Source organism: Narcine bancroftii, chromosome 12 (assembly GCF_036971445.1).
Source record: "Narcine bancroftii isolate sNarBan1 chromosome 12, sNarBan1.hap1, whole genome shotgun sequence".
Taxonomy (NCBI): Eukaryota; Metazoa; Chordata; class Chondrichthyes; order Torpediniformes; family Narcinidae; genus Narcine; species Narcine bancroftii.
The window spans coordinates 25,117,388-25,132,500 of NC_091480.1; positions in this window are offsets into that span (position 1 = coordinate 25,117,388).

Genomic DNA, 15,113 nt, shown 5'->3' on the forward strand with positions numbered 1-15,113 from the left:
TGGCCACCGTGACAGAGGTGCACCAAAGAAAAGGTACAAGGACTGCCTAAAGAAATCTCTTGGTGCCTGCCACATTGACCACCGCCAGTGGGCTGATAACGCCTCAAACCGTGCATCTTGGCGCCTCACAGTTTGGCGGGCAGCAACCTCCTTTGAAGAAGACCGCAGAGCCCACCTCACTGACAAAAGGCAAAGGAGGAAAAACCCAACACCCAACCCCAACCAACCAATTTTCCCTTGCAACCGCTGCAATCGTGTCTGCCTGTCCCGCATCGGACTTGTCAGCCACAAACGAGCCTGCAGCTGACGTGGACTTTTTACCCCCTCCATAAATCTTCGTCCGCGAAGCCAAGCCAAAGATTACATCAGTAGATGGTAAATAAACAGAGTTGGAAATGGAGTGGGGGATATGCCCCAAATTCACAACCTTACAGATTATGATGAATTACAATCCTGATTCTGTTGATGCCCCCCGTTGCCTCATGGAAGGCCAGCAGCGATCTGCTCTTCTGCCTTTCACAACTGACATGCTTTTACTAGTAATCACAACAAAACAGAGGTGTCTTTGCAGCGAAGCTGCGTGTGTGCAACTGCCCTCTGTTGATTGCTCATTGACATCAAAACAATACAAAGATGGAGTGGTCTGAGAAGGGGGCTGTCAGAAAAGGCAGCTAGGGATGAGGTGGGGTGGTGCCGAAGTTAGTGCTGCTTCCAGCGACCATGGTTTGATCCTAAACTCAGATTTAGGATATTGTATCTTCTCCCACAAGCCAGAGATGTGCTAGTAGGTTAACCAGTGACTGTGAATTACTCCTAATGTAGGTGTAGCAGGAAGGGGGATGGGACTCTGGGAGAGAAAAGGCCAGGGGAAATAAGAGGGGAATGGTATTGATGTGGATTCTCTGAGAGTTGGCACTGACTCAATGGACTGAACAGCCTCCCATATCTTAAGGAAATATGACAAGGAGAAACATCTCATCTTTGCTCATGTCACATTAAGAGCCTGACCCCATAGTTTCCTTCCTCCTTACTCCTATAACTGACATTATAAATAAAAATAAATACAATTTAAAAGGTGCTGCCGGAGTTGCTGTAACAGCAGCTTTGCCACTGGTACAGACCTGTGGGTAGTGGGGAGCGAAATTGCAACACTCCCCCATGGGGCCCAACTGCCCAGTCCAACTGCTGTCAGCTCTTCAGGCTTTAAACACCCTGTTAAAAGAGCCAATGGTGGTTAATTTTAAAATCCTGCGACCAAGGGGTCTGGGCCCAAGATGGCAGTCCCTATGATCAACAGTGGCCACGAGGGTTGCAGTCTCTGGGGAAGTGGAGGACTGGTGCAGGGCCCAGAAAATGGGGAGACCCAAGAACAGATTTGAAGACCCATGGGATGGTGACCTTGGTGGTGGGCCAGTAAGGGGCTAAAGAACACACAGGCAGAGGACTGTTGGTGGCTCGAATTAGGGAACCCACATCAGCTGCGGGCAATTGCGGTCAAGCGACTCACACCAGGCTGCAGAATCCTGGAGACTGGCTGAAGGGGCACTAGGTATGTGAACTGAGATGAGGGAGGGTGGTGGAGGCTTCCTGATTGTGTCAGGGGTGTGCATCTGGAGCTCGGGTTGCTGGTGGTTTGGAGAGAAGTGTGTGTGGTTGCAGAAGCTGCGGGAGCACTATAGGGAAAGCTGTTGACACTCAGTGACTCTGGGAAGACTTTCTCCTGCTTCTCTTTCTCTGGCTGTGAGGGGCAATTTTTGCTGATAGTGAATCTTTGTCTGCCTTATGTGTAACATCACATTTTCCATTTTATTACATGACAATAAAATCTTATATCTTGAAATTAATTTCTTGAAATTATTTTTACTCACCATCTTTGCGTTCAGCGTCCATTCATTCATCTTGGCTCCCTTTTATGATTAACACCATGAGACCCTTGAATATTTGTCTAATGAATTGTTTAAATGATTTTAAAAAGTAATAATGATTCAGAGAAATCACTCCAATATTACAGAAAGATCTATACGTGAGGAATATGAACATAAAATGAATGCCAGTCTGTTCAGGAGATTGGAATCACTGATCAGACAGCATAAGAAAGCTGAAGCCCCTTCAGCTCCCAGCTGGTAGTTGGAAACCTGGCCATTTCTGATCATGCCAACCCGGGGTCTTCACAGTTCATCTTAAAACATTCCTATACAAGCTCAGCTCAGCGAAGCAATGGAACCTCTGTCTCAATAGTCTCTTTTAAACTGCAGCACCTGGGTGGCCCTCCTAGGACAGGTGCGATTATTGGGCCAAAGGTGCTGGAAGCACCTTTTATTGGCGGGGGGGTGAGGGGGGTTGACCCATTAAATCACCAATCCGATGATTTAAGGGGGAGCCCGCCCCCGCAATGACACATCACACACGCACCAGACGTGCTGCCAGATGTGTGGATGCTGTCTGCCCAGTGATGCATGCACGCAAGCGTTGATGTCACCAGAATAAGCGGGTCAACCATTTTTATTTTCAAATCGCTTGTGGACACGACCTCGGTAAGTTTAACTGAGGTAGGTCAGGAACCCGGTCAGATTGGATCTGATCAAAGCTGTCCAATCGTACTCATCGGCACCACCCTGTGGCAGCTGTCAAAATGAACTGAAGAAGTGGATAGAGTTGAAAAACCAGATTACATGTAAAGCTAAAGAAAAAATGCAGAGTCCAAATTAACATTGGATATGTTTTGCATAATTCTGGTCCTCTGATCGCTGGATGATATTAAAGATGTTGTGGTGCTGAGGAGAGGGAAAAATGATGTAGTCATATTAGATAAATGCGAGTTTAATTAAAAATTGTAACATTGATTATATTTCAGAGAATATCTGAGAAGTATAAATTCCCTTTTTTAATAAGGGAATTTTATTTAGGACTTACCTTATTTTAAAAGAAAGTATATTTTTGTCACAGGCTTTTATTGTTTAATTTTTTAAATCTCCCCTTTTCTGGGAGATTATCTTTTTCTTTTCAATATGATCTTTGATTTATTATAAAGAATGTGTCAACAATCCAATCTTAGATTTAATGGTTTGGATAAGATTAAGTTAAGAAATAATTATGGCTGTTTTCAATTTAAAATTTATGTACATTTGTATATGATATGGTTTAGTCCATTCACCAGATTATTATGTGTATAGATTTTTGTTAATTAAACTCAATGAATCAGTGAACCGGTGCGGACTCGAAAGGCCAACATGGCCTGTTTCCGCTCTGTAAATGGTTATATGGTTATATGGTTAAAATATTTTTAAAATAAAGGAATGAAAGCAGATCCATGGTTAGTGTAGGGTAGGGGTCTCCAAAGTTGTTGATATCGACCCCTGAGGGTTGATGGGACAATCCAATGGGTCGATAAATGCCTGGGGGTTGAAAGGGGTCAATAAACGGGGAGGGGGTCGATTGAACTTTTGAAAATAGCGCCTATGGTAGGGGTGGCCAACCACTTGCGAGACCTGTCTTTGGTGGCCGTCATGTTGCGTTTGGTTTGGCCACTTAATAGTAGAGAGCAAAGGATTGATGGAGCAGAGAAGAAGGTATGTGTCCAACTCTGCCACCAACCCCCCCCCCCCCCCCACATCTGGCGCCACCATGCCCCCCACCCCCACCCCCATTCAGCACCGCCACCACCTCAAGGATTCCATGCCTGGGGGTTCATAAGGTACCAAGGATTCCATGAAGGAGTTGATGATCCAAAACATTTGGGGAGCCTTGGTGTAGCGGTTGGCGCAACACTGTTCCAGCACCACGGAGAACAAATCTGGTGCTGTCTGTATGGAATTTGTATGTTCTCCCCATGTCTGCGTTGGTTTCCTCCAGGTGCTCCAGTTTCCTCCCACCCTTCAAAATGTTCCGGGGTTGTAGGCTAACTGGATGCAATTGGATGGCATGGGCTCGAGGGTCAAAAGGACCTGTACTGTGCTATATGTCTAAATTAAAAATTAAATTAAATGTTGAACTAGCTGGTGCTCTATTTTCAAGGGTTAATATGATTTTTTTTTAAATTAGGTATCTACTCCATAGATTTTTTGTGGAGAAGATGAAGAATACAAAGGAAATGAATAGTGACAGAGAACAGCATTGTTTGCAGCCATGGAGTCCTGTATTGTCTGACCAGTGCCGGTCTAAAGGGCTTCTCCTTGGAACTGGAGAGGAACATAGAGAGGGAGGGAATAAGTACAGTTTTAGAAATTTATGTCGGGACTAATGATGAAAATGGGATAAAGGCAGGCATTCTGCTGATGGAATATGATAAACAAGGGTCCAAATATAAAAGCTAAACTACAAAATCGATGATTTCTGGATTAATATCCAAAACATGCGTAAATTAGCATGAGATCAATAAGATCAGAGAACTGGAAGCCTGGCTCAAGATTGGTGTGAGAGAAACGGGCTTTGATTTATGGGGTATTAACACCCAAAGAGCAAGAGTCTGCTTATTGTAATGTACACAAATATACTAAGAGTTTTAGTTTGCTTGCCATTTAATGGTACACAGAGAAAAGAGGCACCATTTTCTCCATGGGCAGGGTTCCCTTGAAAGAGCTGGAACCCATGTCTTACCAGTTGAATTGATTATGCTGTCGATGGAGCTTTAAGTAGATGATGGAAATTTTTGAAAGTTGAAGGCGAAAGACAAAATGATTTTGCATGGCAGTAAAGAAAAACACATAAATGCTGGAGAAACCCAGCAGGTCTAACAGTGCCTTTATGTAGCAAAGGTGAAGATACATCACCAACATTTCGGGCTCAAGCCCGTCAACAAGGTGTGCATGGCAGTAAAGTGGGTAAAGATAATGGGAGAAGCGCAATAATGCACAGCGCCCACAAATTTAACAGTTTACTTCTTAATAGGATCAGAGCAGGGAAAAGTTGCAGAAGTACTGGTGCTCTCCAAGATTCCTGACATCAGTGCCTGAAACATCACTCCACAGGTCCAGGACAAGTCCAGAAGAGTGGCAATCCAAATCATTGCTTTGCAGATGCTAGAAAAGGGAGGGACAGATGTTGTGGGGGGTGTTGCCACAGGATCCAAAGTTCTCACATTTTAGGACGCAAGAAACTAAATGTTGTTGGTGGGGGAGGGGGGAATGCCACCTTAAAATAATTATTCAATAAGTATGAATAATATTTTGTGATAATTAAAGGTACTGCAGATGGTGGAAAACTTAAATAAAAAGAAAAAAATTGGAAACCCATAGCAGGTCAAGAAGAAAGTGTTAACTTCAAAGTTCAGATTTATTGTCAAAGTAAAAACACAAGATGTTGGAGAAGGTCATCAGGTCAGTGTCCTTTACAGAGCAATGGGAAAGATACATCACTGATGTTTTGGGCCTGAGCCCTTCATCAAAGTATGAGAGAATGTCGGCAGGTGTCCGAACAAAAGAGTAGGTGGGTGGGGGGGCTGGAGATGATAGGTGGAAAAAGGAGGGAGGGGACAGCAGCAAAGAGAGGGAGGGGGTATGGCCAGGTAGATGCAAGGACTGGAAAGACAGGCAAGGGGAGGGGAAAGAAAAGGCAGGTTTAATGGAAAGCAGTAAAGTCAATGGTTTTTTTGAATATTTTATTTTTGATTTTCAAAGACTCATATAAATTCAAATAAACATTTTTTCTTACAACTAAATAGTGTATATCATACAGAATCTATTTTATCCCTAACCCCTCTCCCCTCCCCCCCATACTCTAATACAAAAAAGAAAAAATTATATAAACAAATACGAAGAATAAAATATAATTAAAGTAAAAAAAAAAAACCTTTAAAGGAACTTAAGAAGAACCCAAAGAAACTTAAAATAAAAGGATAAGGAACAAAATGCAAGAGCCCATCGCCTGCGCCACGACCCACTTCACTGATCTCAAGTATTCCATTACTGGGACGATTGTTGTATGCACTTTACCTAAAAGGGGTATAATTATACCTGTGCAATATTGTGCTTCATATAGGGCTGCCACACCCTAATGAATGTGCCATATTTCTTCCTCAAATTGTATGCGATTTTTCTCAAATTGTATGCGATTTTTCTCTAGGGGAATATAACTCTGCACTTCTCTATTCCATCATGTAATATTTAGTTGGGAGTCAGACTTCCACATGACTGCTATACACTTCCTGGCTACTGATGAGGCAACCTTCACAAACTGAATTTGGTATCTGGACAGTTTAAAACTCATGTCCATTATGATTCCCAGAAGGTACAATTCTGGATCCTGTGGAGAATCCATCTTGGTAATTTTCAATGTTAAGGCCATCTGGCTGGATGGTGCCCAGACGGAAAATTAGGTGTTGTTCCTCCAATCTGTGGGTGGTCTGGGTGGGATATTACATCAGGCCATGGACAGACATGTGAGCACAGGAGTGTGACCTGGAATTGAAATGGTTGGCTATTGGGAGGTCGCTGTGTTGCGAACAGAGAGGAGATGCTGAGCGAAGTGATCTCCCAAGCTGTTACCAGTCTCTCCGATGTGGAGAAGGCCACAAAGGGTGCACCGGATGCAGTAAGTAAGTTCTCTGAATGTACAAGTGAAGTGTTGCTTCATTTGAAAGGCCTGTTTGGGGCCCTAGACCATGGTGAGGGAGAAGGTGTGGGTGCAAGTGATGCACCTCCTGCGGGCACAGGGGAAGGTGCCAGGGGTGAAATGGGTGGGGAGGGATGAGTGCACGAGAGAATCACGGAGGGACCGGTCCCTGCAGAAGGCAAAGAGAGGAGAAGGAAAAATATGTCTGGTGGTGGGATGATGATGTAGTAAGTGCCGGAAATTCTGGCAGATAATGTGCTGGATGCGGAGTCCGGTGGGGTGGTAGGTGAGGATGAGGGGCATTCTATGTTTGTTGTGTCTGGGGTGGAGGGGGCCAGGGCAGATGAGTAGGAAATGGAGGAGATGCAGGTGAGAGCTGAGTTGATGGTGGTGGAGGGGAAACCACGTTTATGAAAGAAGAACCGAAATGTCAGTTCTGTATTTTTACCTTTGCTACATAATGACACGGTTTGACCTGCTGAGATGAGCTTCTCCAGCATTTTGACTATGGATTTTTGTGATTTACTTCTTACATCACAAACAACACTGAGATTCTTTCTCCTGTGGGCAAGGCAGAATTACCATTTATTGGTAGTGCAAAAATAAACTGTACTCGTGAAGATACATGTAAACAAACAGAGAAATGTAAACAAACTGTGCAATAGAGAGGGAAAAAATCAATTGTCCAAAATTAAGACTCCTTAAATGAGTCTCTGATTGAGTTTGTTGTTGAGGAGTCTGATGGTGGAGGGGGAGCAGCTGTTCCTGAACCTGGTGGTGTGAGTCTCGTGGCACCTAGACCTCTTTCCTGATGGCAGCAGCGAGAAGAGCATGTGCTGGGTGATTGCTGCTGCTCTCGGAAGGCAGCTAACGCAGCTTTTTTCAATATAATTTATGGAACCCTCTGCCTTATACGATTCTATATTACACCATACGCAGCATAAACCATAATCCCTCACCAACTTTGCTCCACTCACTTTCCTCTGATCCCCAACACCACCTTGTCTCCCAGAAAGCCTTTGGGATCTTTGTTGGTGGAACAGGGGAATTAAAAATAGTTATTGAACTTTAGAAATTCATCTAAACAATTTATTCCTAAAAGCATTGTTTTATTTGCTTCTTTTGAATTCTATCAGATCTAGATATTTGGGTAAGTTTGTGGATAAGACATATCCATTTAGACAAGAAATATTGCTCATTGATAAATAAATATAAATCAGATGATTAAGATCAGTTTCACCAGTAGCTTGGGACCGATTTAAGTTGATAGGAGTGAACATTTCAACGTGGTGTTCTTACTTACAAGGCAATCCTGCATGTAATGCGTGTCCTAACCACAAGGTGGAGTCTAAGGGACAAAACCATACCTCATGCCATTTAGATTTTAGATTTGGGTTTACTTGTTTTGAGATTCTGTGATAAGTTTCCTTAAACAAAGGCTAGCAAAAAGTCACCACACTTTATTATCATCACCCCTCCCCCTCTCTGTTACACGGCTTGTCTTCGCCCTCCTTTCTCATTCCTGAAGCCGTTTGAAATGGCGACTGTCTGTTTCCCTCCACAATTGCTGAGATCCTTTATTTTCTTAAACCTCCAAGTAGATTTTAAAGGGGCAGGTTTAGTGTTCCCACGTACTGTCAGAGCTGTTCTGTTCCATGACCCTCAGTGAGGAGCAAAACATGAGGCATCGGCCGCCACGAAGGCTGTCAGCCATAACTAAAATCAAAGTCTTGCCAATGCCTGTCACAGTAACCAAAGTCATCGCCATCTGGATACTTTCTGCTGCAGCTGGAGATATTTGCAACATGATGGTTGGTTGGTGGGTGACGGAAATGTGGTGCCTTTAGCAGAGTCAGAGATTGGAAATGTAGTTGTGACCTGATTTCACCAGGTCAACCTTGCATCCAGGACTTCAGAGTTCATATGTAGCATTAACCACAGCCATCACCTCCCATTGTCTTTTGTGAAGCTATATGGGTCCCTGTGGGTACAGCACCCAGGTATCCAGCTTCCCCCATCCTTTGCAAGACCTCCAATTCTGAGGCCTGCTCTCTCCGACGTTGTGTTGAGTATTTATATGATTTTCTCCAGGTGGCATTAGCTCCACAATGACCTCCATCCTCTGCTCCAAAACTTCCTCTGTGAGATATAGGTTGGGTTTCGATAACACAGGCTAGCTTTAAATAGTGCAAGCCACTCACAGTATTAAATAGAACAAGGGCTTGCAGTTCTCTACAAGCACAGTAAATCAATGAAAAGCACCAAGTAAGCATGCTGCCTTCATCAAAATGCCTGGAAGGAGGGGGTATTAACCATGCAATCCAATTTTTTATTTATGGGTCTATTAAATTTAATCCCGTTCATTTCCATAAAAGTGCGGAATATACTCATTTAAACTCATTAAAGCAGCCAGCATCCAGAGGGAGAACCACAGCTAAGTTATCAGGTCGATGACACCAGTAGACTAGACATCCAAAGAGAGGGGCATTAAGTTTTGTGAGGTCAGGAGAGTTGGCCAAAGCACGTACTTGCAAAGTAAGAAGGCAGATAATGTTAGGAAATTAAAATGACCAGTGGTGGTCAAACTAAAGCCCCCAGGCCAACTGCAGCCCATTGCCCATTTTTACATGGTCCAGGGTGAATTTTAAAAATAAAATGGAATGTGGCCCATTAAAACATAGTCTCTAACAATAAATTGCAGTCTGTACATTGCACTTCTTAGTTTCAACACTAGATGTCACTGCCTCTTTAGACTGACCATTACAGTGTTACTTATTGATGAAAAAGTTCACTTCAGTTTTTAAAAATTACCTCAGTTGATTAAACGTAGTGGAATCATCAGAAAGTAGCAAGGGAGCGCCAAAAATTTCAATCACTGTGGGAAAACAAATACTTTTTCACAGAAGTCAAGGGGAAGGGTGTTTGTTTGATTTGCAAGGAATCTGTCAACTTTAATAGCCTATCTACAGATTTACATGTTGCATCATCACCATTAAGGTGGACACTTGGGCCATGAACTGGATTCAGTGAGAATTGGGGAGGAATGTTGGAGACGGCCTTGTCCCTTTCTTGATCTTTTCTTATTTTGCACTGCTTTTTGAATGAGTTTTATAGTGTTTATTTAAAGAGCAGAAAATACAAATATGCCTACTGTAATATGTGAGCACATTGATAAACTACTGTGTCAACAATTAAACTATTCAGTCGTGTTGAAAAGATTTTTTGATGGCCGGGGGTTTTCTGGATTAAAAGCACAGTTTTTTCTTACAATGTAACTGGTTGAAAACTGCTAGGTTCAATATTGTTTGGCCCTTATATTGTTTGATTCCTTATAGTTTTCTGCATGTGGCCCACAACCAAAAATGTTTGGCCACCCCCGATGTAGATATTATTAAAATTAGTCCATAAACGTCATTAAAAGTAAGAAACCTGCCATTCTTACCAAGATGAACCTTTTTCCATGACTCCTGTTTTACACCTATTTGCTTAGTTCTCACCTGCTCTTTGAAGTAACTGAGGCAGCTGCGAAGTTGGATGTGACCTATCACCACCTTCCCGGAAAGGGGCAACGGTAATAGGCTCGTTGCATATTCACATCCCAAAATGCTGACTGAGAATTTCAAACACATTCTGCCCATCCTCTGTGTGAGGCCCAAACCAAGCTCATTTAAAATGGTGTGTACGCTCCATACATTTCAGTAGAGTTGTTCCGTGAAAAACGGGTCTCTAGATAACCAATAAGGCAAGCCAACTGGCAAGTCAGATCAAGAGTGAGAAATTAAAGAGGAGAAAGAGTTCACAGCGATAAAATATTCAAAATTACAGGGGGTAATTCCTTAGAGAAAGCTTTGGTGATCTCTCCAAGTTCAACACCTGGTTCAAATTTAACTGCTTTACTCATTTCATCAGAATTTTACATTTGGGCTCCTATGATCGATTTGATTTCAGTTTCGCAGTTCTGGCAAATGCTTCAGTTAATCCTAGAATAAAATATTTAACAGCAAAATAAATCACTAATGTCAATTTAAAACAGACTGGGCACACGCTGCTATTTTAAGAGCCAATTTCCGAATACTTTTCAGCCACTTGAAGTACCTTCGAAACACATTTCTGCTAGCAACGTGTGAATGCAACAGTCTACTTTGACAAAACCATGTCCCAGAAACAGCAAGCAGATCATCTACTTTTTTCTTTACATCTATTTATCAGAATAAACATTCTTTTTTTTTCAAAATTCTTATGCTGTAAGGTGGCTGATTCTCCATCGAGGAAAGCAAACAATTCTTTGGTGTGGTTGACTGTAAGAATGGAGTTCGCTCTGAGCTTCCACAGAGAAATCTTGCATTGGTTTTGAATTGGTGGACTTGGCAGGTTATGGAAATGCATCAATAAACTGAATTAGATTACCATGACCTCAGAAGTTGTGATTTCGCTGCCAAGGACCACTGAGCCTGACTGGAAAATGAAGCGACGCATGTGTGTGACACAGCTGTGACACATTCACTTCATGCCATTTGAATTGCCTGCATGAACATCATCATGAGGGCCAAACCTCCAAAGAGCTGTTTTATTTCTTCATGTCATTCAATAAGTGTAGATAACTCATAGGTAACAACATTGTTTCTTCAAAATATTGGGCATCTACCTGAAAGTACAGCCAAAGTGTTTAGTACAACATCTTATTCTGAAGTTGCCACCTACAACTGTGTTGCATTCTGAATTAGAATCTCAACCTGCCTTTCCATGTTCTGTAAGTGGGACAAAGCTGCTAGATAGATGAGGAATCCTTGCACCTCTTTAATGCCTAGAACTGCTTAACAAAATGTGCTGCGAGACCCTGTAAATAAGCAGCTGTCCCTCAAACTATTTAAGTCTATACTGGACAGATAAAATTAAGAGAAATTAACAGGTTAATGTTTTATTTTGGATTCTATAAAGACTGGTTGTGAATGTTAACTTTAAGCCAGTTTTTAAAAAATAAATACTGGCTTGAACTCACCAAAACCTTTAAGTTCCTTCATATTGTAATTTAAATTAGGCAAACCATTATCCTTCGATCATACAGAAACTGCCCAATGCTAATATGGTTGGAAGCATCTCAACCAGGCCTTCTCTTCTCTTCTACATGCTCTCTCTTCTGCACCACCTGGAGCTCCAAAGCAGACGGCCACTCACCTGGTGAGAACTCTGAGGTGGCCAGTTATTTTCTCTGTTGTGGCTCGAGGACAGGCTCCCACTCTCACAGCTGGAATATGTTTAACAAAGTGCTTGCTTAGGTTGCTGAGCCACACTCAGTTGAGAAAGCTCCCTGAGTCATAGTCCATAAACAATAAAGTACGACACAGCATGTTTAATGCCTCTGGATATGTTTTTCACTAACCATGCTTTTCAATTTTCATAAGAGATGTTTCCTTCAATTAGCCTGGATAAGCAAAATCTGATTGTACACAGCTTTTGATTTTTTTTCTAAGCTTATGAGATAATGCTTCATTGTTGAATTGTGCTTTTTCTGGAATCAACTTTAAACCAACCACCTGTCATATCAAAGTTCAGGCCTGGCACTAACGTGGACCATCATCTTTATTGGTTAAGCAAGGCCCTTTGATTCATTTATACAATACTCATGGCATTTAAAAACTAATGAATTTGGGAAATTCAGTCTGGTGAAATTCTGCACAAAATGTATTATTGCTCAAGGACATTTACGTCCTCCAAAATTGGGGCAGTGAATTCCTACACTCAAATCTGTTATGAATTTATGATTGTTGAAATAAGACGGAAAGTGGGCCTCTCTTTACTTCCACTCTGAACTATAACAGGACAAATAGAAGGAAATTTTGTTCAAATATGAATGACAACAGATCATGTCAGCTGTTAGTCAAGGTAATGACTTCATAATTGGGATAAAGCCCCTGAGGTGATACTGGTTGAACAATAAACTAAATCTCACAATCACTTAAAACAGTAAAACTCAGAGGATTACTCCAGCTCCACTGAATTAACAGAAAATGCATTACCACAGATGCAGTTGTCAGAAGTTCACCTGCACAGTATTCCCTTGATTTATAGACTGAGTTGTTAAGACACAGAATGTCAACAGACCATTGGTCATTGTGCCTCACAAGCAATTGGCTCTGATCTGAGCAAAATGCTTGCAGGGGCCTCACCAGAGTTGCAAGGGAGGCATGGCAAGCAAACACAATCCCTCTTAGCCACTAAATATTAGGTTTACTCATTCATTCTTGAAAGCAAATGAAAAGGTTAGCCAACTCATTACAGACTTGACTGAATAAGACCTGCCAAAAACAGATCCAATAACATTGTAGGATCAAACAAGGCAGTATTTTCTTTTACTTCCAAATTTTAAAAACAAGAGGGGTCTTGGCATTAACTGTGTGATTCTATTGACAAGTTCAGTGAAGCATCTGGCATTTATTTAAGGCATAAACAATGGAAAACAGGTTACAAATGTTAGCCTGACCTGCAACTTAAAAATATGTCTTATAACATTTATTCTTAAGTAAAACAATCTAGACACAATTCTTTTCTTTTGCAATTCAGAATTTGTTTCTTTTCAAGATGTGTTGAATGATATTTGAGTGGTGTCAAGTTCAACATTATAAGGTTGTGAGTTATTTATTCATTAGTTTTCATTACATTATTGGGAAGGTCAGCCATAAGGTACTGTATTGTATACACCTGACCAGTGAATCATGGTATATGGAATTTGGAATCAAAAGAACAATCAGGAAGATGGCGACAAAACAAAGGTGCCATTTATGGGAAGCTACAGGGTGGCAAAATGTGGAAGGCCCTATCACGCTGAGCCCTCAGGGGTCCGTGTGCTCCGCCCCCTACTGCTAACTCATGACTGCACTGCCAGATTCAGCTCCAACAGAATCGTCAAGTTGGTGGATGGTACAACAGTCTGGCCTCAGCAGCCAGACTGATGAGTTGCATTATAGAGCGGAGGTTGAAAGACTTGTAAAATAACACGAGAACAACAGCGCGAATCTCAAAATGTACAAGACAAAGGTGATGATTGTGGAATTCTGGAGGACAAAAGTCAACAATTCTCCATGACACATCAACTGTTGTGTGGTGGAAAGAATGGAGAGCATGCAAGGGATGACCTATCCTCAACTCACCACACCAACTCATTTATCAGGAAGGCCCAGCAGCGCCTACACTTCCTGAAGAGGGCAAGGCTACTGGCACCTATCTTGACAATCTTTTACAAGAGACAATTAAGAGTGTCCTTGTCTAGCTGCATCATTGAGTGGCATAGTAGCTGTAAAGCATCAGACCAGAAGCCTATTCAGGGGATTATTAAAACAGCCGAGAGGATCACCCTTTCCTCTCTAGATGACATTTACTGGGAGCACTTTCTAATTAAGGCTCAAGGAATTCTAGAAGACCCTTTCCAACCATCACACAGTATTTTCAACCTACTACCATCGAGGAGGTACAGGAGCATCAAAATCAGCACTGCTGGGGGTGGGGGAAATGGCTTCTTCCCACAGGCTGCGAAACTGATGCTCAGTATTCTGTAACCGTGACAGTAATCCCAAACATTTATTTATATTTATTTTGATTATTTATGTGATATTTATGTACTGTCTATTATGTGTTTTTGTGCATGCACCATGGTTGGGAGGGACACTGTTTTGTCAAGTTGTATATGTATAATTAGATGATAATGAACTTGAACTTGATAATGACAGTACTGTAACTAGCCAGTTAACAGTTTTTTGATTGTTAAATTACTCAAGAAAATTCAAAAAAAGTTACATAAAATAATCTGGAATTCTTTCATGCACTAATTTCACTGTAGTGAAATGGTCATCATCCAAGCAACAAACTTTAATCTAGCCTCAGACAGGTGTGTATTCCGGCAATATAAAATATTCAGACTTTAAACCCTGTCATCCACAACTGAACAACAAGAGTTCTTTTGCATCATATATTTGACGGAACCGGAACAGTCGTTGAAACAATTGCAAGAGTGTTTGCTGAAATTTGGAGAACTATCAGGATATAAAGTTAATTGGAATAAAAGTGAAATTTTACCAGTTGGAGTGGGAGATTATTCTGAATTTAAAACAATTACAAAATTAAGGTGGACAAGTAATATTAAATATTTAGGTGAGTTTATAGATACAAATTATCAATCATTACTTCAATTAAATTATATACCTATATTAAGACGGATTAAAGCAGATTTGATTAAGTGGAAAGATCTTCCATTAACTTTGATTGGTCGGGTTAATTGTATTAAAATGATTATTTTTCCTCGAATTCAATATTTATTTCAGTCACTACCTTATTCACTTTCTAAGGGCTTTTTTCAAGATTTGAATAAAGCAGTGCGAGAGTTTTTGTGGAAAGGTAAATTACCTCGAGTGGCATTGCATAGACTTATATGGAAGTATACATTGGGGGGACTATAATTACCACATTTTCAAAACTATTAGGAAGCGGCCCAGATGAAGTTTATTAATAGATTGATGGATTTAGATCAGCCTACCAGCTGGGCTAAAATGGATATCTAGGGTTGAAATACA